The sequence below is a fragment of the Hemibagrus wyckioides genome, linkage group LG14, assembly GCF_019097595.1.
Source record: "Hemibagrus wyckioides isolate EC202008001 linkage group LG14, SWU_Hwy_1.0, whole genome shotgun sequence".
Classification (NCBI taxonomy): Eukaryota; Metazoa; Chordata; class Actinopteri; order Siluriformes; family Bagridae; genus Hemibagrus; species Hemibagrus wyckioides.
This window is the reverse complement of record NC_080723.1, coordinates 21,067,398-21,090,666: the sequence shown is the minus strand read 5'-3', so window position 1 is coordinate 21,090,666 and position 23,269 is coordinate 21,067,398. Positions and strand designations below refer to the sequence as shown.

The window sequence follows — 23,269 nt, the reverse complement described above, 5'->3', positions numbered from 1 at the left end:
TTCACTACCACTTTCATTCCACCCAGTGCTAATGCTGAGGAGGCTCTGTGTTAGCTGTACGGAACTATTAGCGAGCTGCAGAATGCTGTCCCCGACGGACTGATTATTATCGCCGGAGATTTCAATCATGCAACTCTCAGAACAGTGCTCCCTAAATTCCATCAACATGTGGACTTTGCTATGAGAGGGGCGAACACGCTGGATCTTGTTTACACAAACATTCCCGGCGCGTATCGTGCAGAGCCCTGCCCCCACCTTGGCTACTCAGACCACATCTCTGTTATGTTGATTCCAGCATACAGACCACTCGTCAGACGCTCTAAACCAGCTCAGAAACAGGTTAAAACCTGGCCAGCAGGAGCCATCTCTGCTCTTCAGGACTGTTTTGAGTGCACTGACTGGGACATGTTTAGGGAGGCTGCAACAAACGGCGACTCTATTGACTTGGAGGAGTACACGGCATCAGTGACCGGCTACATCGGGAAGTGCATCGATGATGTGACCGTCTCCAAGTCCATCACCATATGCTCCAACCAGAAGCCATGGATGACCGCAAAGGTGTGTGCGCTGCTAAGATCCAGAGACTCTGCTTTCAGAGCTGGAGACAAGGACGCCCTAAGAACAGCGCGGGCTAGACTGTCTCGAGCTATTAGAGAGGCAAAGCGTGCACACTCCCAGAGAATCCACGGCCACTTCCAGAGCAGCGACAACACTCGGTGCATGTGGCAAGGCATCCAGTCTATCACCAACTACAGGCCTGCTCCACCTGCCTGTGACAGTGATGCCTCCCTTCCAGATGTGCTGAACAGCTTCTACGCTCGGTTTGAGGCACGTAATGACGTGACAGCGAGGAAGACCATCCTTTCCTCAGAGGACCAGGTGCTCTGTCTCACCACGGCTGACGTGTGGACAACTCTATGCAGAGTTAACCCACGGAAAGATGCTGGACCAGCTGGAAAAGTAATAGCATAAAACTTCAGACCAGAATGAACGACCATGCCCAGTTTGGTGCATGTCGCTCGAAAGCCAAAATAATTTTGTCACTCGAAAGCCAACATAATTAGCTTTTTCAAGCCAACATAATTAGGAATTATTACAACATAATTTTGTCAATGAATGCAGCCATGATTTATCTTAAAAGAGCAGCTTGAACTTGGAAGATGAATTTTTATTACCTGAGTTTTTAACTTAACAAATTTACACTTTTTGTTCAGAAGCATTACAAACCCAGATTTTGCTAAACTAAACATTATAGTATTCACACAGAGGGATGTAAGACTTGCTACACTAATGTACATATGTATGATTTGAAATTCAATTTTTATTTGTCACATATCTAATAATACAGAGTACTGAAACGTTTTATTTTGTAGTAACACAGCAGCCCCTTGGGCTTTGACAAAGTAACCACAGGTCCCACCGAGATTTGAACTCGGATCGCTGGATTCAGAGTCCAGAGTGCTAACCATTACACCATGGAACCACACAGGGTAAGCTGTAACCTGGTTGTCCATACAGTTCAGGGCACAGGCTTATGACTTACCAGAGACAATGACGTGCAGTTTACTGAGACAGATTGAAAAAGCATAGCATTATTATTATTCATTTTTTTTTAAATTGGGCCTACGTGATTTATTAGCTGATAACCCAGTTTATACCATGAAAGGGTTTTCGACTAGTGGCTCCTTGTTGTTTATAATATCTTTGTGTAAAGACCAGTTTCTTAAATAAGTATGGTATACTTGGTATACAGTTCTGCTGGAATTTCAGATCAATCGCTGCAAATCATCAGAATGTCTTTAAGTAACTGAGACTCCATGGAACCACACACTTGCAACAGTATTGTATGAATGTAGCATTTCAAATTCAAATTTTATTTGTCTCATACATAATAATTCACAGTAGTGAAATGTTTTAAAGTTTTTTGTAACATGTGCAGTAAAATCTTAGGACCAGGGAAACATTACAAGTATTCGCATTTCGCGTTGGTGGATCATTACCATGTCGTAAGTACTGCTTCAAAATGCCAAAAGAAGAAACAAGAGCAAGAGACAAAAAACAGAGAGCAGGCAATTTATTGAAAATTGAATTTAAACTCAAACAGGCTGTTCATCAGCTGATGAAAAGTTTAAGACCATAGGCCAAAAAAACCTCACAACAGAACTAAAAGTGTCAAAAAAGGACTTAGTAGTGAGTAGCCCCACCGTTCTTATTGTTCACTTCAAACATTTGTTTCGGCCTGCTTGATGCGGCTGTTTCCAGGAGGCTTTGTGGGAAAGTTGTTCCATGTGGTGCAGATGACTTCACGAAGGGCATCCATTGTATGGAACTACCGTCCATTTTTGTAAACTTCCCTTGCCATCCATTCCCAAACATTCTCAAAGGGATTTAGATCAAGGGAACACACAGGATGGTCCAAAAGAGCTACATTATTCTCCTGGAAGAAGTCCTTCTACAGACGGTCGTTGTGATCAGCAGCATTATCCTGTTGAAAGACCCAGTCATTTCAGAATAGACAAGGGCCCTAAGTCAAGAGCGATGCCCGCTGCAACATGTTCACATGGCCAGCCGCCGTTTGACGCCCCTGCCCAACCTGAAGCTCCATTTTCCCATTGAAGGAAAAAGCTCCCCAAATCATGACGTAGCCTCCTCCACTAAGCTGTGTAGAAAACATCTCCAGTTGGAACTCCTTGTCACGCCAGTAACGTTAGAAGCCATCAGGACCATCCAGGTTCATTTTTTTCTCATAAGAGAAATCAACTAAAGATTGTAGTTTTCACATAGTGGGATGGAAGACTTGCTACAGTAATGTATATATGTATGATTTTAAGTTAAAATTTTATTTGTAACTTTCTCCTTTATTTTAAAACTTCGGACAGTAAGCTAATTGGCCTTTGACCAGGAAGCCACAGGTTCCACCGAGATTTGAACTCAGATCACTGGATTCAAAGTCCAGAGTGCTAACCATTACACCATGGAACCACATATGAGTTCGGCATTGGGCGATGACTAAGGGTAACAATCTGATGGGGGTTTCGTTAGGGTCCTACAGCAAACTTTTATTTCACACACACATTTAAATTTTTATTATTTATTTTCCAGGAAGTTGAGTAAAAAGTGTTTTTTTAATGATTAACAAAGTGGATGTAAGAAAACACCACATTTCAAATTGTTAGGAATTCAAGCAGTCAATCATTTGATGTGTGGAGAATTGGGAGAAGCAATTCAGGAAAAACATCCAGGGCACACGGAAAACAAGTGAACGAGTCAGACTTTAATCGATCTCAATCAAGCCCCATCACAATGCACCTGTAAGCTAATAAGAGGGGCTTTTTATTTTATTGGTCACATTTTATGGTGTTGCAAGGTCAGCAATCTAGTGGGGTTTCATTAGGGTCCTCCAGGAAATTTTAAATTCACACACGCACACGCTTTTAATTTTTTAGTTTTTTCCCCAAGGAACTTGATTGTGGATAATGAAAACCCTCATATTTATATTTATTATGAGCACATGAGTTTTTAACTAAACAAATTCACACTTTTTGTTCAGAAGCATTACAAACCCAGATTTTGCTGCAAATCAACTAATGATTGTAGTTTTCACACAATGGGATGGAAGACTTGCTACAGTAACGTATAATTTGAAATTCCATCTTTATTTGTCACTTACCTAATAACACAGAGTACTGAAATGTTTTATTTTGTAGTAACACAGCAGCCCCTTGGGCTTTGACAGAGTAACCACAGGTCCCACCGAGATTTGAACTCGGATCGCTGGATTCAGAGTCCAGAGTGCTAACCATTACACCATGGAACCACACAGAACCAGCTGTCCCTGGCTGTCCATACAGTTCAGGGCACAGGCTTATGACTTAGCAGAGACAATGAAGTACACTTTACTGAGACAGATTGAAAAAGCATAGCATTATTATTATTATTATTATTATTTTAAATTGGGCCTATGTGATTTATTAGCTGATAACCCCGCTTATACAATGAAAGGGTTTTCGACTAGTGGCTCCTTGTTGTTTATAATATCTTTGTGTAAAGACCAGTATATCAAATAAGTATGGTATACTTGGTATACAATTCTGCTGGAATTTCAGATCAATCGCTGCAAATCATCAGAATGTCTTTACGTAACTGAGACTCCATGGAACCACACACTTGCAACAGTATTGTATGAATGTAGGATTTCAAATTCAAATTTTATTTCTCATACATAATAATTCACAGTAGTGAAATGTTTTAAAGTTTTTTGTAACATGTACAGTAAAATCTTAGGACCAGGGGAAACATTACAAGTATTCACATTTTGTGTTGGTGGATTGTAACCATGTCGTAAGTACTGCTTCAAAACGCCAAAAGAAGAAACAAGGGCAAGAGACAAAAAACAGAGAGCAGGCAATTTATTGAAATTTGAATTTGAACTCCAACTGGCTGTTCATCAGCTGATGAAAAGTTTAAGACCATAGGCCAAAAAAACCTCACAACAGAACTAAAAGTGTCAAAAAAGGACTTAGTAGTGAGTAGCCCCACCATTCTTGTTGATCACTTCAAACATTTGTTTCGGCCTGCTTGATACGGCTGTTTCCAGGAGGAAGTCATCTGTGGTGCAGATGACTTCACGAAGGGCATCTATGGTATGGAACTACCGTCCATTTTTGTAAACTTCCCTTGCCATCCATTCCCAAACATTCTCAAAGGGATTTAGATCAGGGGAACACACAGGATGGTCCAAAAGAGCTACATTATTCTCCTGGAAGAAGTCCTTCTACAGACGGGCATTGTGATCTGCTAAACTAAAGATTGTAGTATTCACACAGAGGGATGTAAGACTTGCTACAGTAATGTATATATGCATGATTTCAAATTCTATTTGTCATGTAGCTAATAATACAGAGTATTGAAATGTTTTATTTTGTAGCATGTGGAGCAACATAGCAGCCCCTTGGGCTTTGACAAAGTAACCACAGTATCCTTAAAAAAGGCTAAAAACAAACCCTAGCCGGCCGGCACTCCCCTCCATCATTTTGTCCAACGTCTGCTCACTGGACAATAAACTGGACTACATCCGACTCCAGCGAACTACACGGCGTGAGTACAGAGACTGCTGTGTCTTTGTTTTTATGGAGACGTGGCTCAGCGACAGAGTTCCGGACGCCGCCATTCAGCTAGCCGGGCTAACCGTGTTTCGTGCCGACAGGAATGCAGCTCTGTGCGGTAAGACTCGCGGTGGTGGTGGGTGTGTTTACATCAACACGGAATGGTGTAAGGACTCTGTGCTTGTGTCTAACTACTGCTCATCGCTAGTGGAGTTTGTGACTGTTAGATGCAGACCTTTTGATTTACCCCGGGAATTCACTACCACTTTCATTCCACCCAGTGCTAATGCTGAGGAGGCTCTGTGTGAGCTGTACGGAACTATTAGCGAGCTGCAGAATGCTGTCCCCGACGGACTGATTATTATCGCCGGAGATTTCAATCATGCAACTCTCAGAACAGTGCTCCCTAAATTCCATCAACATGTGGACTTTGCTATGAGAGGGGCGAACACGCTGGATCTTGTTTACACAAACATTCCCGGCGCGTATCGTGCAGAGCCCTGCCCCCACCTTGGCTACTCAGACCACATCTCTGTTATGTTGATTCCAGCATACAGACCACTCGTCAGACGCTCTAAACCAGCTCAGAAACAGGTTAAAACCTGGCCAGCAGGAGCCATCTCTGCTCTTCAGGACTGTTTTGAGTGCACTGACTGGGACATGTTTAAGGAGGCTGCAACAAACGGCGACTCTATTGACTTGGAGGAGTACACGGCATCAGTGACCGGCTACATCGGGAAGTGCATCGATGATGTGACCGTCTCCAAGTCCATCACCATATGCTCCAACCAGAAGCCATGGATGACCGCAAAGGTGTGTGCGCTGCTAAGATCCAGAGACTCTGCTTTCAGAGCTGGAGACAAGGACGCCCTAAGAACAGCGCGGGCTAGACTGTCTCGAGCTATTAGAGAGGCAAAGCGTGCACACTCCCAGAGAATCCACGGCCACTTCCAGAGCAGCGACAACACTCGGTGCATGTGGCAAGGCATCCAGTCTATCACCAACTACAGGCCTGCTCCACCTGCCTGTGACAGTGATGCCTCCCTTCCAGATGTGCTGAACAGCTTCTACGCTCGGTTTGAGGCACGTAATGACGTGACAGCGAGGAAGACCATCCTTTCCTCAGAGGACCAGGTGCTCTGTCTCACCACGGCTGACGTGTGGACAACTCTATGCAGAGTTAACCCACGGAAAGATGCTGGACCAGCTGGAAAAGTAATAGCATAAAACTTCAGACCAGAATGAACGACCATGCCCAGTTTGGTGCATGTCGCTCGAAAGCCAAAATAATTTTGTCACTCGAAAGCCAACATAATTAGCTTTTTCAAGCCAACATAATTAGGAATTATTACAACATAATTTTGTCAATGAATGCAGCCATGATTTATCTTAAAAGAGCAGCTTGAACTTGGAAGATGAATTTTTATTACCTGAGTTTTTAACTTAACAAATTTACACTTTTTGTTCAGAAGCATTACAAACCCAGATTTTGCTAAACTAAACATTATAGTATTCACACAGAGGGATGTAAGACTTGCTACACTAATGTACATATGTATGATTTGAAATTCAATTTTTATTTGTCACATATCTAATAATACAGAGTACTGAAACGTTTTATTTTGTAGTAACACAGCAGCCCCTTGGGCTTTGACAAAGTAACCACAGGTCCCACCGAGATTTGAACTCGGATCGCTGGATTCAGAGTCCAGAGTGCTAACCATTACACCATGGAACCCCACAGGGTAAGCTGTAACCTGGTTGTCCATACAGTTCAGGGCACAGGCTTATGACTTACCAGAGACAATGACGTGCAGTTTACTGAGACAGATTGAAAAAGCATAGCATTATTATTATTCATTTTTTTTTTAAATTGGGCCTACGTGATTTATTAGCTGATAACCCAGTTTATACCATGAAAGGGTTTTCGACTAGTGGCTCCTTGTTGTTTATAATATCTTTGTGTAAAGACCAGTTTCTTAAATAAGTATGGTATACTTGGTATACAATTCTGCTGGAATTTCAGATCAATCGCTGCAAATCATCAGAATGTCTTTAAGTAACTGAGACTCCATGGAACCACACACTTGCAACAGTATTGTATGAATGTAGCATTTCAAATTCAAATTTTATTTGTCTCATACATAATAATTCACAGTAGTGAAATGTTTTAAAGTTTTTTGTAACATGTGCAGTAAAATCTTAGGACCAGGGGAAACATTACAAGTATTCGCATTTCGCGTTGGTGGATCATTACCATGTCGTAAGTACTGCTTCAAAATGCCAAAAGAAGAAACAAGAGCAAGAGACAAAAAACAGAGAGCAGGCAATTTATTGAAAATTGAATTTAAACTCAAACAGGCTGTTCATCAGCTGATGAAAAGTTTAAGACCATAGGCCAAAAAAACCTCACAACAGAACTAAAAGTGTCAAAAAAGGACTTAGTAGTGAGTAGCCCCACCGTTCTTATTGTTCACTTCAAACATTTGTTTCGGCCTGCTTGATGCGGCTGTTTCCAGGAGGCTGGTGGGAAAGTTGTTCCATGTGGTGCAGATGACTTCACGAAGGGCATCCATTGTATGGAACTACCGTCCATTTTTGTAAACTTCCCTTGCCATCCATTCCCAAACATTCTCAAAGGGATTTAGATCAAGGGAACACACAGGATGGTCCAAAAGAGCTACATTATTCTCCTGGAAGAAGTCCTTCTACAGACGGTCGTTGTGATCAGCAGCATTATCCTGTTGAAAGACCCAGTCATTTCAGAATAGACAAGGGCCCTAAGTCAAGAGCGATGCCCGCTGCAACATGTTCACATGGCCAGCCGCCGTTTGACGCCCCTGCCCAACCTGAAGCTCCATTTTCCCATTGAAGGAAAAAGCTCCCCAAATCATGACGTAGCCTCCTCCACTAAGCTGTGTAGAAAACATCTCCAGTTGGAACTCCTTGTCACGCCAGTAACGTTAGAAGCCATCAGGACCATCCAGGTTCATTTTTTTCTCATAAGAGAAATCAACTAAAGATTGTAGTTTTCACATAGTGGGATGGAAGACTTGCTACAGTAATGTATATATGTATGATTTTAAGTTAAAATTTTATTTGTAACTTTCTCCTTTATTTTAAAACTTCGGACAGTAAGCTAATTGGCCTTTGACCAGGAAGCCACAGGTTCCACCGAGATTTGAACTCAGATCACTGGATTCAAAGTCCAGAGTGCTAACCATTACACCATGGAACCACATATGAGTTCGGCATTGGGCGATGACTAAGGGTAACAATCTGATGGGGGTTTCGTTAGGGTCCTACAGCAAACTTTTATTTCACACACACATTTAAATTTTTATTATTTATTTTCCAGGAAGTTGAGTAAAAAGTGTTTTTTTAATGATTAACAAAGTGGATGTAAGAAAACACCACATTTCAAATTGTTAGGAATTCAAGCAGTCAATCATTTGATGTGTGGAGAATTGGGAGAAGCAATTCAGGAAAAACATCCAGGGCACACGGAAAACAAGTGAACGAGTCAGACTTTAATCGATCTCAATCAAGCCCCATCACAATGCACCTGTAAGCTAATAAGAGGGGCTTTTTATTTTATTGGTCACATTTTATGGTGTTGCAAGGTCAGCAATCTAGTGGGGTTTCATTAGGGTCCTCCAGGAAATTTTAAATTCACACACGCACACGCTTTTAATTTTTTAGTTTTTTCCCCAAGGAACTTGATTGTGGATAATGAAAACCCTCATATTTATATTTATTATGAGCACATGAGTTTTTAACTAAACAAATTCACACTTTTTGTTCAGAAGCATTACAAACCCAGATTTTGCTGCAAATCAACTAATGATTGTAGTTTTCACACAATGGGATGGAAGACTTGCTACAGTAACGTATAATTTGAAATTCCATCTTTATTTGTCACTTACCTAATAACACAGAGTACTGAAATGTTTTATTTTGTAGTAACACAGCAGCCCCTTGGGCTTTGACAGAGTAACCACAGGTCCCACCGAGATTTGAACTCGGATCGCTGGATTCAGAGTCCAGAGTGCTAACCATTACACCATGGAACCACACAGAATCAACTGTCCCTGGCTGTCCATACAGTTCAGGGCACAGGCTTATGACTTAGCAGAGACAATGAAGTACACTTTACTGAGACAGATTGAAAAAGCATAGCATTATTATTATTATTATTATTATTATTTTAAATTGGGCCTATGTGATTTATTAGCTGATAACCCCGCTTATACAATGAAAGGGTTTTCGACTAGTGGCTCCTTGTTGTTTATAATATCTTTGTGTAAAGACCAGTATATCAAATAAGTATGGTATACTTGGTATACAATTCTGCTGGAATTTCAGATCAATCGCTGCAAATCATCAGAATGTCTTTACGTAACTGAGACTCCATGGAACCACACACTTGCAACAGTATTGTATGAATGTAGGATTTCAAATTCAAATTTTATTTCTCATACATAATAATTCACAGTAGTGAAATGTTTTAAAGTTTTTTGTAACATGTACAGTAAAATCTTAGGACCAGGGGAAACATTACAAGTATTCACATTTTGTGTTGGTGGATTGTAACCATGTCGTAAGTACTGCTTCAAAATGCCAAAAGAAGAAACAAGGGCAAGAGACAAAAAACAGAGAGCAGGCAATTTATTGAAATTTGAATTTGAACTCCAACTGGCTGTTCATCAGCTGATGAAAAGTTTAAGACCATAGGCCAAAAAAACCTCACAACAGAACTAAAAGTGTCAAAAAAGGACTTAGTAGTGAGTAGCCCCACCATTCTTGTTGATCACTTCAAACATTTGTTTCGGCCTGCTTGATACGGCTGTTTCCAGGAGGAAGTCATCTGTGGTGCAGATGACTTCACGAAGGGCATCTATGGTATGGAACTACCGTCCATTTTTGTAAACTTCCCTTGCCATCCATTCCCAAACATTCTCAAAGGGATTTAGATCAGGGGAACACACAGGATGGTCCAAAAGAGCTACATTATTCTCCTGGAAGAAGTCCTTCTACAGACGGGCATTGTGATCTGCTAAACTAAAGATTGTAGTATTCACACAGAGGGATGTAAGACTTGCTACAGTAATGTATATATGCATGATTTCAAATTCTATTTGTCATGTACCTAATAATACAGAGTATTGAAATGTTTTATTTTGTAGCATGTGGAGCAACATAGCAGCCCCTTGGGCTTTGACAAAGTAACCACAGGTTCCACCGAGAGTTGGACTCGGATCACTGGATTCAGAGTCCAGCGTGCTAACCATTACACCATAGAGCAAGCCAAAAAGTTTACAGTAACAGTGCGGGAATTATTAAAATAATACTATCCTTAAAAAATGCATCAATAAATAGTATAACATTTTAATGATGTGTGTTTCTGAATGAAAAGATTCACAGAGCTTCAACTTCTCATTTCTTTGGAAAGAAACTCAAATATGCAGCAAAAGGGACTTTTCTGTATTAATCATAAATATAGTCTGTCAATTTCTCTTACCCCTCAGACTTAAAGATTAAAGGCATAAGGAAATGGAATCTGAGGAAAATGGGCTGATCTGGAACCAGTGGTTGTGATGGTTTAATCTGAGCACTTATGTGTATCAATTTTATTTGGATATTAAACTAGATGGACAGTTTATTGTCACTACACCCTTTATGCTTTCATGGCTGAGAGAGTTGACTTCATAGCTTTAAGTAATTTCCACTTTCCCATTGTTAATGTTTCTATGTAGTGATGGAGAAATGCAGTTTTAATTTGACATATTCTACTTCCTGCCACCTCCCAAAACCTGCCGATATGCAGGTTGGCAGAAAAGCTTACTGCACAGTTGGCCACCAGAGGTCAGTGAATCAAGTATTTTAGTTTCAGTGTGAGTCTTAGATATCTGCCATCTGCTGACTATTAGTATTTTACATTTACTCATTTGAACTAAAATTACTATGTGTTTATTGTCCAAGATGGCAGTGCGGCAGTAGCACGCAGCGGCCTCCCCGGACCAAAATGGTGCTATTGTCCCGAAATAGCCCGACTTTCACGGCATATGGACACCAGATACAACGGTGTCCGTGTGTTCGACCGCCAGACACTACTGGATCATGGGAATCGTGCACCAGACAACGTGCACGATGACCTACGGGAAAAGTTTCATGATCTCGGCTTGCTGCGGAGACCAGGCCCCGAGCCCTCGGTGTCGCTTGATGCTCGTGGCCAGGAGAAGAGTCGACGGAAGCGGTGCGCGAGAAAGCGGAAGTGCGGAAATAGGGCGGGTGTCCGTGCTAGGCTAAAAACAAACCCTAGCCGGCCGGCACTCCCCTCCATCATTTTGTCCAACGTCTGCTCACTGGACAATAAACTGGACTACATCCGACTCCAGCGAACTACACGGCGTGAGTACAGAGACTGCTGTGTCTTTGTTTTTATGGAGACGTGGCTCAGCGACAGAGTTCCGGACGCCGCCATTCAGCTAGCCGGGCTAACCGTGTTTCGTGCCGACAGGAATGCAGCTCTGTGCGGTAAGACTCGCGGTGGTGGTGGGTGTGTTTACATCAACACGGAATGGTGTAAGGACTCTGTGCTTGTGTCTAACTACTGCTCATCGCTAGTGGAGTTTGTGACTGTTAGATGCAGACCTTTTGATTTACCCCGGGAATTCACTACCACTTTCATTCCACCCAGTGCTAATGCTGAGGAGGCTCTGTGTGAGCTGTACGGAACTATTAGCGAGCTGCAGAATGCTGTCCCCGACGGACTGATTATTATCGCCGGAGATTTCAATCATGCAACTCTCAGAACAGTGCTCCCTAAATTCCATCAACATGTGGACTTTGCTATGAGAGGGGCGAACACGCTGGATCTTGTTTACACAAACATTCCCGGCGCGTATCGTGCAGAGCCCTGCCCCCACCTTGGCTACTCAGACCACATCTCTGTTATGTTGATTCCAGCATACAGACCACTCGTCAGACGCTCTAAACCAGCTCAGAAACAGGTTAAAACCTGGCCAGCAGGAGCCATCTCTGCTCTTCAGGACTGTTTTGAGTGCACTGACTGGGACATGTTTAGGGAGGCTGCAACAAACGGCGACTCTATTGACTTGGAGGAGTACACGGCATCAGTGACCGGCTACATCGGGAAGTGCATCGATGATGTGACCGTCTCCAAGTCCATCACCATATGCTCCAACCAGAAGCCATGGATGACCGCAAAGGTGTGTGCGCTGCTAAGATCCAGAGACTCTGCTTTCAGAGCTGGAGACAAGGACGCCCTAAGAACAGCGCGGGCTAGACTGTCTCGAGCTATTAGAGAGGCAAAGCGTGCACACTCCCAGAGAATCCACGGCCACTTCCAGAGCAGCGACAACACTCGGTGCATGTGGCAAGGCATCCAGTCTATCACCAACTACAGGCCTGCTCCACCTGCCTGTGACAGTGATGCCTCCCTTCCAGATGTGCTGAACAGCTTCTACGCTCGGTTTGAGGCACGTAATGACGTGACAGCGAGGAAGACCATCCTTTCCTCAGAGGACCAGGTGCTCTGTCTCACCACGGCTGACGTGTGGACAACTCTATGCAGAGTTAACCCACGGAAAGATGCTGGACCAGCTGGAAAAGTAATAGCATAAAACTTCAGACCAGAATGAACGACCATGCCCAGTTTGGTGCATGTCGCTCGAAAGCCAAAATAATTTTGTCACTCGAAAGCCAACATAATTAGCTTTTTCAAGCCAACATAATTAGGAATTATTACAACATAATTTTGTCAATGAATGCAGCCATGATTTATCTTAAAAGAGCAGCTTGAACTTGGAAGATGAATTTTTATTACCTGAGTTTTTAACTTAACAAATTTACACTTTTTGTTCAGAAGCATTACAAACCCAGATTTTGCTAAACTAAACATTATAGTATTCACACAGAGGGATGTAAGACTTGCTACACTAATGTACATATGTATGATTTGAAATTCAATTTTTATTTGTCACATATCTAATAATACAGAGTACTGAAACGTTTTATTTTGTAGTAACACAGCAGCCCCTTGGGCTTTGACAAAGTAACCACAGGTCCCACCGAGATTTGAACTCGGATCGCTGGATTCAGAGTCCAGAGTGCTAACCATTACACCATGGAACCCCACAGGGTAAGCTGTAACCTGGTTGTCCATACAGTTCAGGGCACAGGCTTATGACTTACCAGAGACAATGACGTGCAGTTTACTGAGACAGATTGAAAAAGCATAGCATTATTATTATTCATTTTTTTTTAAATTGGGCCTACGTGATTTATTAGCTGATAACCCAGTTTATACCATGAAAGGGTTTTCGACTAGTGGCTCCTTGTTGTTTATAATATCTTTGTGTAAAGACCAGTTTCTTAAATAAGTATGGTATACTTGGTATACAGTTCTGCTGGAATTTCAGATCAATCGCTGCAAATCATCAGAATGTCTTTAAGTAACTGAGACTCCATGGAACCACACACTTGCAACAGTATTGTATGAATGTAGCATTTCAAATTCAAATTTTATTTGTCTCATACATAATAATTCACAGTAGTGAAATGTTTTAAAGTTTTTTGTAACATGTGCAGTAAAATCTTAGGACCAGGGGAAACATTACAAGTATTCGCATTTCGCGTTGGTGGATCATTACCATGTCGTAAGTACTGCTTCAAAATGCCAAAAGAAGAAACAAGAGCAAGAGACAAAAAACAGAGAGCAGGCAATTTATTGAAAATTGAATTTAAACTCAAACAGGCTGTTCATCAGCTGATGAAAAGTTTAAGACCATAGGCCAAAAAAACCTCACAACAGAACTAAAAGTGTCAAAAAAGGACTTAGTAGTGAGTAGCCCCACCGTTCTTATTGTTCACTTCAAACATTTGTTTCGGCCTGCTTGATGCGGCTGTTTCCAGGAGGCTGGTGGGAAAGTTGTTCCATGTGGTGCAGATGACTTCACGAAGGGCATCCATTGTATGGAACTACCGTCCATTTTTGTAAACTTCCCTTGCCATCCATTCCCAAACATTCTCAAAGGGATTTAGATCAAGGGAACACACAGGATGGTCCAAAAGAGCTACATTATTCTCCTGGAAGAAGTCCTTCTACAGACGGTCGTTGTGATCAGCAGCATTATCCTGTTGAAAGACCCAGTCATTTCAGAATAGACAAGGGCCCTAAGTCAAGAGCGATGCCCGCTGCAACATGTTCACATGGCCAGCCGCCGTTTGACGCCCCTGCCCAACCTGAAGCTCCATTTTCCCATTGAAGGAAAAAGCTCCCCAAATCATGACGTAGCCTCCTCCACTAAGCTGTGTAGAAAACATCTCCAGTTGGAACTCCTTGTCACGCCAGTAACGTTAGAAGCCATCAGGACCATCCAGGTTCATTTTTTTCTCATAAGAGAAATCAACTAAAGATTGTAGTTTTCACATAGTGGGATGGAAGACTTGCTACAGTAATGTATATATGTATGATTTTAAGTTAAAATTTTATTTGTAACTTTCTCCTTTATTTTAAAACTTCGGACAGTAAGCTAATTGGCCTTTGACCAGGAAGCCACAGGTTCCACCGAGATTTGAACTCAGATCACTGGATTCAAAGTCCAGAGTGCTAACCATTACACCATGGAACCACATATGAGTTCGGCATTGGGCGATGACTAAGGGTAACAATCTGATGGGGGTTTCGTTAGGGTCCTACAGCAAACTTTTATTTCACACACACATTTAAATTTTTATTATTTATTTTCCAGGAAGTTGAGTAAAATGTGTTTTTTTAATGATTAACAAAGTGGATGTAAGAAAACACCACATTTCAAATTGTTAGGAATTCAAGCAGTCAATCATTTGATGTGTGGAGAATTGGGAGAAGCAATTCAGGAAAAACATCCAGGGCACACGGAAAACAAGTGAACGAGTCAGACTTTAATCGATCTCAATCAAGCCCCATCACAATGCACCTGTAAGCTAATAAGAGGGGCTTTTTATTTTATTGGTCACATTTTATGGTGTTGCAAGGTCAGCAATCTAGTGGGGTTTCATTAGGGTCCTCCAGGAAATTTTAAATTCACACACGCACACGCTTTTAATTTTTTAGTTTTTTCCCCAAGGAACTTGATTGTGGATAATGAAAACCCTCATATTTATATTTATTATGAGCACATAAGTTTTTAACTAAACAAATTCACACTTTTTGTTCAGAAGCATTACAAACCCAGATTTTGCTGCAAATCAACTAATGATTGTAGTTTTCACACAATGGGATGGAAGACTTGCTACAGTAACGTATAATTTGAAATTCCATCTTTATTTGTCACTTACCTAATAACACAGAGTACTGAAATGTTTTATTTTGTAGTAACACAGCAGCCCCTTGGGCTTTGACAGAGTAACCACAGGTCCCACCGAGATTTGAACTCGGATCGCTGGATTCAGAGTCCAGAGTGCTAACCATTACACCATGGAACCACACAGAACCAGCTGTCCCTGGCCTTCACATTTTGTGTTGGTGGATTGTAACCATGTCGTAAGTACTGCTTCAAAACGCCAAAAGAAGAAACAAGGGCAAGAGACAAAAAACAGAGAGCAGGCAATTTATTGAAATTTGAATTTGAACTCCAACTGGCTGTTCATCAGCTGATGAAAAGTTTAAGACCATAGGCCAAAAAAACCTCACAACAGAACTAAAAGTGTCAAAAAAGGACTTAGTAGTGAGTAGCCCCACCATTCTTGTTGATCACTTCAAACATTTGTTTCGGCCTGCTTGATACGGCTGTTTCCAGGAGGAAGTCATCTGTGGTGCAGATGACTTCACGAAGGGCATCTATGGTATGGAACTACCGTCCATTTTTGTAAACTTCCCTTGCCATCCATTCCCAAACATTCTCAAAGGGATTTAGATCAGGGGAACACACAGGATGGTCCAAAAGAGCTACATTATTCTCCTGGAAGAAGTCCTTCTACAGACGGGCATTGTGATCTGCTAAACTAAAGATTGTAGTATTCACACAGAGGGATGTAAGACTTGCTACAGTAATGTATATATGCATGATTTCAAATTCTATTTGTCATGTACCTAATAATACAGAGTATTGAAATGTTTTATTTTGTAGCATGTGGAGCAACATAGCAGCCCCTTGGGCTTTGACAAAGTAACCACAGGTTCCACCGAGAGTTGGACTCGGATCACTGGATTCAGAGTCCAGCGTGCTAACCATTACACCATAGAGCAAGCCAAAAAGTTTACAGTAACAGTGCGGGAATTATTAAAATAATACTATCCTTAAAAAATGCATCAATAAATAGTATAACATTTTAATGATGTGTGTTTCTGAATGAAAAGATTCACAGAGCTTCAACTTCTCATTTCTTTGGAAAGAAACTCAAATATGCAGCAAAAGGGACTTTTCTGTATTAATCATAAATATAGTCTGTCAATTTCTCTTACCCCTCAGACTTAAAGATTAAAGGCATAAGGAAATGGATTCTGAGGAAAATGGGCTGATCTGGAACCAGTGGTTGTGATGGTTTAATCTGAGCACTTATGTGTATCAATTTTATTTGGATATTAAACTAGATGGACAGTTTATTGTCACTACACCCTTTATGCTTTCATGGCTGAGAGAGTTGACTTCATAGCTTTAAGTAATTTCCACTTTCCCATTGTTAATGTTTCTATGTAGTGATGGAGAAATGCAGTTTTAATTTTACATATTCTACTTCCTGCCACCTCCCAAAACCTGCCGATATGCAGGTTGGCAGAAAAGCTTACTGCACAGTTGGCCACCAGAGGTCAGTGAATCAAGTATTTTAGTTTCAGTGTGAGTCTTAGATATCTGCCATCTGCTGACTATTAGTATTTTACTTTTACTCATTTGAACTAAAATTACTATGTGTTTATTGTCCAAGATGGCAGTGCGGCAGTAGCACGCAGCGGCCTCCCCGGACCAAAATGGTGCTATTGTCCCGAAATAGCCCGACTTTCACGGCATATGGACACCAGATACAACGGTGTCCGTGTGTTCGACCGCCAGACACTACTGGATCATGGGAATCGTGCACCAGACAACGTGCACGATGACCTACGGGAAAAGTTTCATGATCTCGGCTTGCTGCGGAGACCAGGCCCCGAGCCCTCGGTGTCGCTTGATGCTCGTGGCCAGGAGAAGAGTCGACGGAAGCGGTGCGCGAGAAAGCGGAAGTGCGGAAATAGGGCGGGTGTCCGTGCTAGGCTAAAAACAAACCCTAGCCGGCCGGCACTCCCCTCCATCATTTTGTCCAACGTCTGCTCACTGGACAATAAACTGGACTACATCCGACTCCAGCGAACTACACGGCGTGAGTACAGAGACTGCTGTGTCTTTGTTTTTATGGAGACGTGGCTCAGCGACAGAGTTCCGGACGCCGCCATTCAGCTAGCCGGGCTAACCGTGTTTCGTGCCGACAGGAATGCAGCTCTGTGCGGTAAGACTCGCGGTGGTGGTGGGTGTGTTTACATCAACACGGAATGGTGTAAGGACTCTGTGCTTGTGTCTAACTACTGCTCATCGCTAGTGGAGTTTGTGACTGTTAGATGCAGACCTTTTGATTTACCCCGGGAATTCACTACCACTTTCATTCCACCCAGTGCTAATGCTGAGGAGGCTCTGTGTGAGCTGTACGGAACTATTAGCGAGCTGCAGAATGCTGTCCCCGACGGACTGATTATTATCGCCGGAGATTTCAATCATGCAACTCTCAGAACAGTGCTCCCTAAATTCCATCAACATGTGGACTTTGCTATGAGAGGGGCGAACACGCTGGATCTTGTTTACACAAACATTCCCGGCGCGTATCGTGCAGAGCCCTGCCCCCACCTTGGCTACTCAGACCACATCTCTGTTATGTTGATTCCAGCATACAGACCACTCGTCAGACGCTCTAAACCAGCTCAGAAACAGGTTAAAACCTGGCCAGCAGGAGCCATCTCTGCTCTTCAGGACTGTTTTGAGTGCACTGACTGGGACATGTTTAGGGAGGCTGCAACAAACGGCGACTCTATTGACTTGGAGGAGTACACGGCATCAGTGACCGGCTACATCGGGAAGTGCATCGATGATGTGACCGTCTCCAAGTCCATCACCATATGCTCCAACCAGAAGCCATGGATGACCGCAAAGGTGTGTGCGCTGCTAAGATCCAGAGACTCTGCTTTCAGAGCTGGAGACAAGGACGCCCTAAGAACAGCGCGGGCTAGACTGTCTCGAGCTATTAGAGAGGCAAAGCGTGCACACTCCCAGAGAATCCACGGCCACTTCCAGAGCAGCGACAACACTCGGTGCATGTGGCAAGGCATCCAGTCTATCACCAACTACAGGCCTGCTCCACCTGCCTGTGACAGTGATGCCTCCCTTCCAGATGTGCTGAACAGCTTCTACGCTCGGTTTGAGGCACGTAATGACGTGACAGCGAGGAAGACCATCCTTTCCTCAGAGGACCAGGTGCTCTGTCTCACCACGGCTGACGTGTGGACAACTCTGCATAGAGTTAACCCACGGAAAGATGCTGGACCAGCTGGAAAAGTAATAGCATAAAACTTCAGACCAGAATGAACGACCATGCCCAGTTTGGTGCATGTCGCTCGAAAGCCAAAATAATTTTGTCACTCGAAAGCCAACATAATTAGCTTTTTCAAGCCAACATAATTAGGAATTATTACAACATAATTTTGTCAATGAATGCAGCCATGATTTATCTTAAAAGAGCAGCTTGAACTTGGAAGATGAATTTTTATTACCTGAGTTTTTAACTTAACAAATTTACACTTTTTGTTCAGAAGCATTACAAACCCAGATTTTGCTAAACTAAACATTATAGTATTCACACAGAGGGATGTAAGACTTGCTACACTAATGTACATATGTATGATTTGAAATTCAATTTTTATTTGTCACATATCTAATAATACAGAGTACTGAAACGTTTTATTTTGTAGTAACACAGCAGCCCCTTGGGCTTTGACAAAGTAACCACAGGTCCCACCGAGATTTGAACTCGGATCGCTGGATTCAGAGTCCAGAGTGCTAACCATTACACCATGGAACCCCACAGGGTAAGCTGTAACCTGGTTGTCCATACAGTTCAGGGCACAGGCTTATGACTTACCAGAGACAATGACGTGCAGTTTACTGAGACAGATTGAAAAAGCATAGCATTATTATTATTCATTTTTTTTTTAAATTGGGCCTACGTGATTTATTAGCTGATAACCCAGTTTATACCATGAAAGGGTTTTCGACTAGTGGCTCCTTGTTGTTTATAATATCTTTGTGTAAAGACCAGTTTCTTAAATAAGTATGGTATACTTGGTATACAATTCTGCTGGAATTTCAGATCAATCGCTGCAAATCATCAGAATGTCTTTAAGTAACTGAGACTCCATGGAACCACACACTTGCAACAGTATTGTATGAATGTAGCATTTCAAATTCAAATTTTATTTGTCTCATACATAATAATTCACAGTAGTGAAATGTTTTAAAGTTTTTTGTAACATGTGCAGTAAAATCTTAGGACCAGGGGAAACATTACAAGTATTCGCATTTCGCGTTGGTGGATCATTACCATGTCGTAAGTACTGCTTCAAAATGCCAAAAGAAGAAACAAGAGCAAGAGACAAAAAACAGAGAGCAGGCAATTTATTGAAAATTGAATTTAAACTCAAACAGGCTGTTCATCAGCTGATGAAAAGTTTAAGACCATAGGCCAAAAAAACCTCACAACAGAACTAAAAGTGTCAAAAAAGGACTTAGTAGTGAGTAGCCCCACCGTTCTTATTGTTCACTTCAAACATTTGTTTCGGCCTGCTTGATGCGGCTGTTTCCAGGAGGCTTTGTGGGAAAGTTGTTCCATGTGGTGCAGATGACTTCACGAAGGGCATCCATTGTATGGAACTACCGTCCATTTTTGTAAACTTCCCTTGCCATCCATTCCCAAACATTCTCAAAGGGATTTAGATCAAGGGAACACACAGGATGGTCCAAAAGAGCTACATTATTCTCCTGGAAGAAGTCCTTCTACAGACGGTCGTTGTGATCAGCAGCATTATCCTGTTGAAAGACCCAGTCATTTCAGAATAGACAAGGGCCCTAAGTCAAGAGCGATGCCCGCTGCAACATGTTCACATGGCCAGCCGCCGTTTGACGCCCCTGCCCAACCTGAAGCTCCATTTTCCCATTGAAGGAAAAAGCTCCCCAAATCATGACGTAGCCTCCTCCACTAAGCTGTGTAGAAAACATCTCCAGTTGGAACTCCTTGTCACGCCAGTAACGTTAGAAGCCATCAGGACCATCCAGGTTCATTTTTTTCTCATAAGAGAAATCAACTAAAGATTGTAGTTTTCACATAGTGGGATGGAAGACTTGCTACAGTAATGTATATATGTATGATTTTAAGTTAAAATTTTATTTGTAACTTTCTCCTTTATTTTAAAACTTCGGACAGTAAGCTAATTGGCCTTTGACCAGGAAGCCACAGGTTCCACCGAGATTTGAACTCAGATCACTGGATTCAAAGTCCAGAGTGCTAACCATTACACCATGGAACCACATATGAGTTCGGCATTGGGCGATGACTAAGGGTAACAATCTGATGGGGGTTTCGTTAGGGTCCTACAGCAAACTTTTATTTCACACACACATTTAAATTTTTATTATTTATTTTCCAGGAAGTTGAGTAAAAAGTGTTTTTTTAATGATTAACAAAGTGGATGTAAGAAAACACCACATTTCAAATTGTTAGGAATTCAAGCAGTCAATCATTTGATGTGTGGAGAATTGGGAGAAGCAATTCAGGAAAAACATCCAGGGCACACGGAAAACAAGTGAACGAGTCAGACTTTAATCGATCTCAATCAAGCCCCATCACAATGCACCTGTAAGCTAATAAGAGGGGCTTTTTATTTTATTGGTCACATTTTATGGTGTTGCAAGGTCAGCAATCTAGTGGGGTTTCATTAGGGTCCTCCAGGAAATTTTAAATTCACACACGCACACGCTTTTAATTTTTTAGTTTTTTCCCCAAGGAACTTGATTGTGGATAATGAAAACCCTCATATTTATATTTATTATGAGCACATGAGTTTTTAACTAAACAAATTCACACTTTTTGTTCAGAAGCATTACAAACCCAGATTTTGCTGCAAATCAACTAATGATTGTAGTTTTCACACAATGGGATGGAAGACTTGCTACAGTAACGTATAATTTGAAATTCCATCTTTATTTGTCACTTACCTAATAACACAGAGTACTGAAATGTTTTATTTTGTAGTAACACAGCAGCCCCTTGGGCTTTGACAGAGTAACCACAGGTCCCACCGAGATTTGAACTCGGATCGCTGGATTCAGAGTCCAGAGTGCTAACCATTACACCATGGAACCACACAGAACCAGCTGTCCCTGGCTGTCCATACAGTTCAGGGCACAGGCTTATGACTTAGCAGAGACAATGAAGTACACTTTACTGAGACAGATTGAAAAAGCATAGCATTATTATTATTATTATTATTATTATTTTAAATTGGGCCTATGTGATTTATTAGCTGATAACCCCGCTTATACAATGAAAGGGTTTTCGACTAGTGGCTCCTTGTTGTTTATAATATCTTTGTGTAAAGACCAGTATATCAAATAAGTATGGTATACTTGGTATACAATTCTGCTGGAATTTCAGATCAATCGCTGCAAATCATCAGAATGTCTTTACGTAACTGAGACTCCATGGAACCACACACTTGCAACAGTATTGTATGAATGTAGGATTTCAAATTCAAATTTTATTTCTCATACATAATAATTCACAGTAGTGAAATGTTTTAAAGTTTTTTGTAACATGTACAGTAAAATCTTAGGACCAGGGGAAACATTACAAGTATTCACATTTTGTGTTGGTGGATTGTAACCATGTCGTAAGTACTGCTTCAAAACGCCAAAAGAAGAAACAAGGGCAAGAGACAAAAAACAGAGAGCAGGCAATTTATTGAAATTTGAATTTGAACTCCAACTGGCTGTTCATCAGCTGATGAAAAGTTTAAGACCATAGGCCAAAAAAACCTCACAACAGAACTAAAAGTGTCAAAAAAGGACTTAGTAGTGAGTAGCCCCACCATTCTTGTTGATCACTTCAAACATTTGTTTCGGCCTGCTTGATACGGCTGTTTCCAGGAGGAAGTCATCTGTGGTGCAGATGACTTCACGAAGGGCATCTATGGTATGGAACTACCGTCCATTTTTGTAAACTTCCCTTGCCATCCATTCCCAAACATTCTCAAAGGGATTTAGATCAGGGGAACACACAGGATGGTCCAAAAGAGCTACATTATTCTCCTGGAAGAAGTCCTTCTACAGACGGGCATTGTGATCTGCTAAACTAAAGATTGTAGTATTCACACAGAGGGATGTAAGACTTGCTACAGTAATGTATATATGCATGATTTCAAATTCTATTTGTCATGTACCTAATAATACAGAGTATTGAAATGTTTTATTTTGTAGCATGTGGAGCAACATAGCAGCCCCTTGGGCTTTGACAAAGTAACCACAGGTTCCACCGAGAGTTGGACTCGGATCACTGGATTCAGAGTCCAGCGTGCTAACCATTACACCATAGAGCAAGCCAAAAAGTTTACAGTAACAGTGCGGGAATTATTAAAATAATACTATCCTTAAAAAATGCATCAATAAATAGTATAACATTTTAATGATGTGTGTTTCTGAATGAAAAGATTCACAGAGCTTCAACTTCTCATTTCTTTGGAAAGAAACTCAAATATGCAGCAAAAGGGACTTTTCTGTATTAATCATAAATATAGTCTGTCAATTTCTCTTACCCCTCAGACTTAAAGATTAAAGGCATAAGGAAATGGAATCTGAGGAAAATGGGCTGATCTGGAACCAGTGGTTGTGATGGTTTAATCTGAGCACTTATGTGTATCAATTTTATTTGGATATTAAACTAGATGGACAGTTTATTGTCACTACACCCTTTATGCTTTCATGGCTGAGAGAGTTGACTTCATAGCTTTAAGTAATTTCCACTTTCCCATTGTTAATGTTTCTATGTAGTGATGGAGAAATGCAGTTTTAATTTTACATATTCTACTT

The 23,269-nt window shown here is 41.6% G+C and overlaps 12 non-coding genes across 12 annotated transcripts; all 12 read right to left on the bottom strand.

The window, feature by feature from the left end:
• Positions 1–1,411: 1,411 nt before the first annotated feature.
• On the bottom strand, positions 1,412–1,483 carry trnaq-cug (transfer RNA glutamine (anticodon CUG)). Its single transcript has one exon. It is a non-coding gene; the product is annotated as a tRNA-Gln (tRNA).
• A 1,427-nt stretch (positions 1,484–2,910) lies between these two features.
• trnaq-uug (transfer RNA glutamine (anticodon UUG)) lies at positions 2,911–2,982 on the bottom strand. The gene has a single exon. It is a non-coding gene; the product is annotated as a tRNA-Gln (tRNA).
• Positions 2,983–3,745: 763 nt separating this feature from the next.
• Positions 3,746–3,817, bottom strand: trnaq-cug (transfer RNA glutamine (anticodon CUG)). The gene has a single exon. It is a non-coding gene; the product is annotated as a tRNA-Gln (tRNA).
• A 2,954-nt stretch (positions 3,818–6,771) lies between these two features.
• On the bottom strand, positions 6,772–6,843 carry trnaq-cug (transfer RNA glutamine (anticodon CUG)). Its single transcript has one exon. It is a non-coding gene; the product is annotated as a tRNA-Gln (tRNA).
• Positions 6,844–8,271: 1,428 nt separating this feature from the next.
• Positions 8,272–8,343, bottom strand: trnaq-uug (transfer RNA glutamine (anticodon UUG)). Its single transcript has one exon. It is a non-coding gene; the product is annotated as a tRNA-Gln (tRNA).
• Positions 8,344–9,106: 763 nt separating this feature from the next.
• On the bottom strand, positions 9,107–9,178 carry trnaq-cug (transfer RNA glutamine (anticodon CUG)). The gene has a single exon. It is a non-coding gene; the product is annotated as a tRNA-Gln (tRNA).
• A 4,012-nt stretch (positions 9,179–13,190) lies between these two features.
• Positions 13,191–13,262, bottom strand: trnaq-cug (transfer RNA glutamine (anticodon CUG)). Its single transcript has one exon. It is a non-coding gene; the product is annotated as a tRNA-Gln (tRNA).
• A 1,427-nt stretch (positions 13,263–14,689) lies between these two features.
• On the bottom strand, positions 14,690–14,761 carry trnaq-uug (transfer RNA glutamine (anticodon UUG)). The gene has a single exon. It is a non-coding gene; the product is annotated as a tRNA-Gln (tRNA).
• A 763-nt stretch (positions 14,762–15,524) lies between these two features.
• On the bottom strand, positions 15,525–15,596 carry trnaq-cug (transfer RNA glutamine (anticodon CUG)). Its single transcript has one exon. It is a non-coding gene; the product is annotated as a tRNA-Gln (tRNA).
• A 3,543-nt stretch (positions 15,597–19,139) lies between these two features.
• Positions 19,140–19,211, bottom strand: trnaq-cug (transfer RNA glutamine (anticodon CUG)). Its single transcript has one exon. It is a non-coding gene; the product is annotated as a tRNA-Gln (tRNA).
• Positions 19,212–20,640: 1,429 nt separating this feature from the next.
• On the bottom strand, positions 20,641–20,712 carry trnaq-uug (transfer RNA glutamine (anticodon UUG)). The gene has a single exon. It is a non-coding gene; the product is annotated as a tRNA-Gln (tRNA).
• Positions 20,713–21,475: 763 nt separating this feature from the next.
• Positions 21,476–21,547, bottom strand: trnaq-cug (transfer RNA glutamine (anticodon CUG)). The gene has a single exon. It is a non-coding gene; the product is annotated as a tRNA-Gln (tRNA).
• Between the last annotated feature and the right edge of the window lie 1,722 nt (positions 21,548–23,269).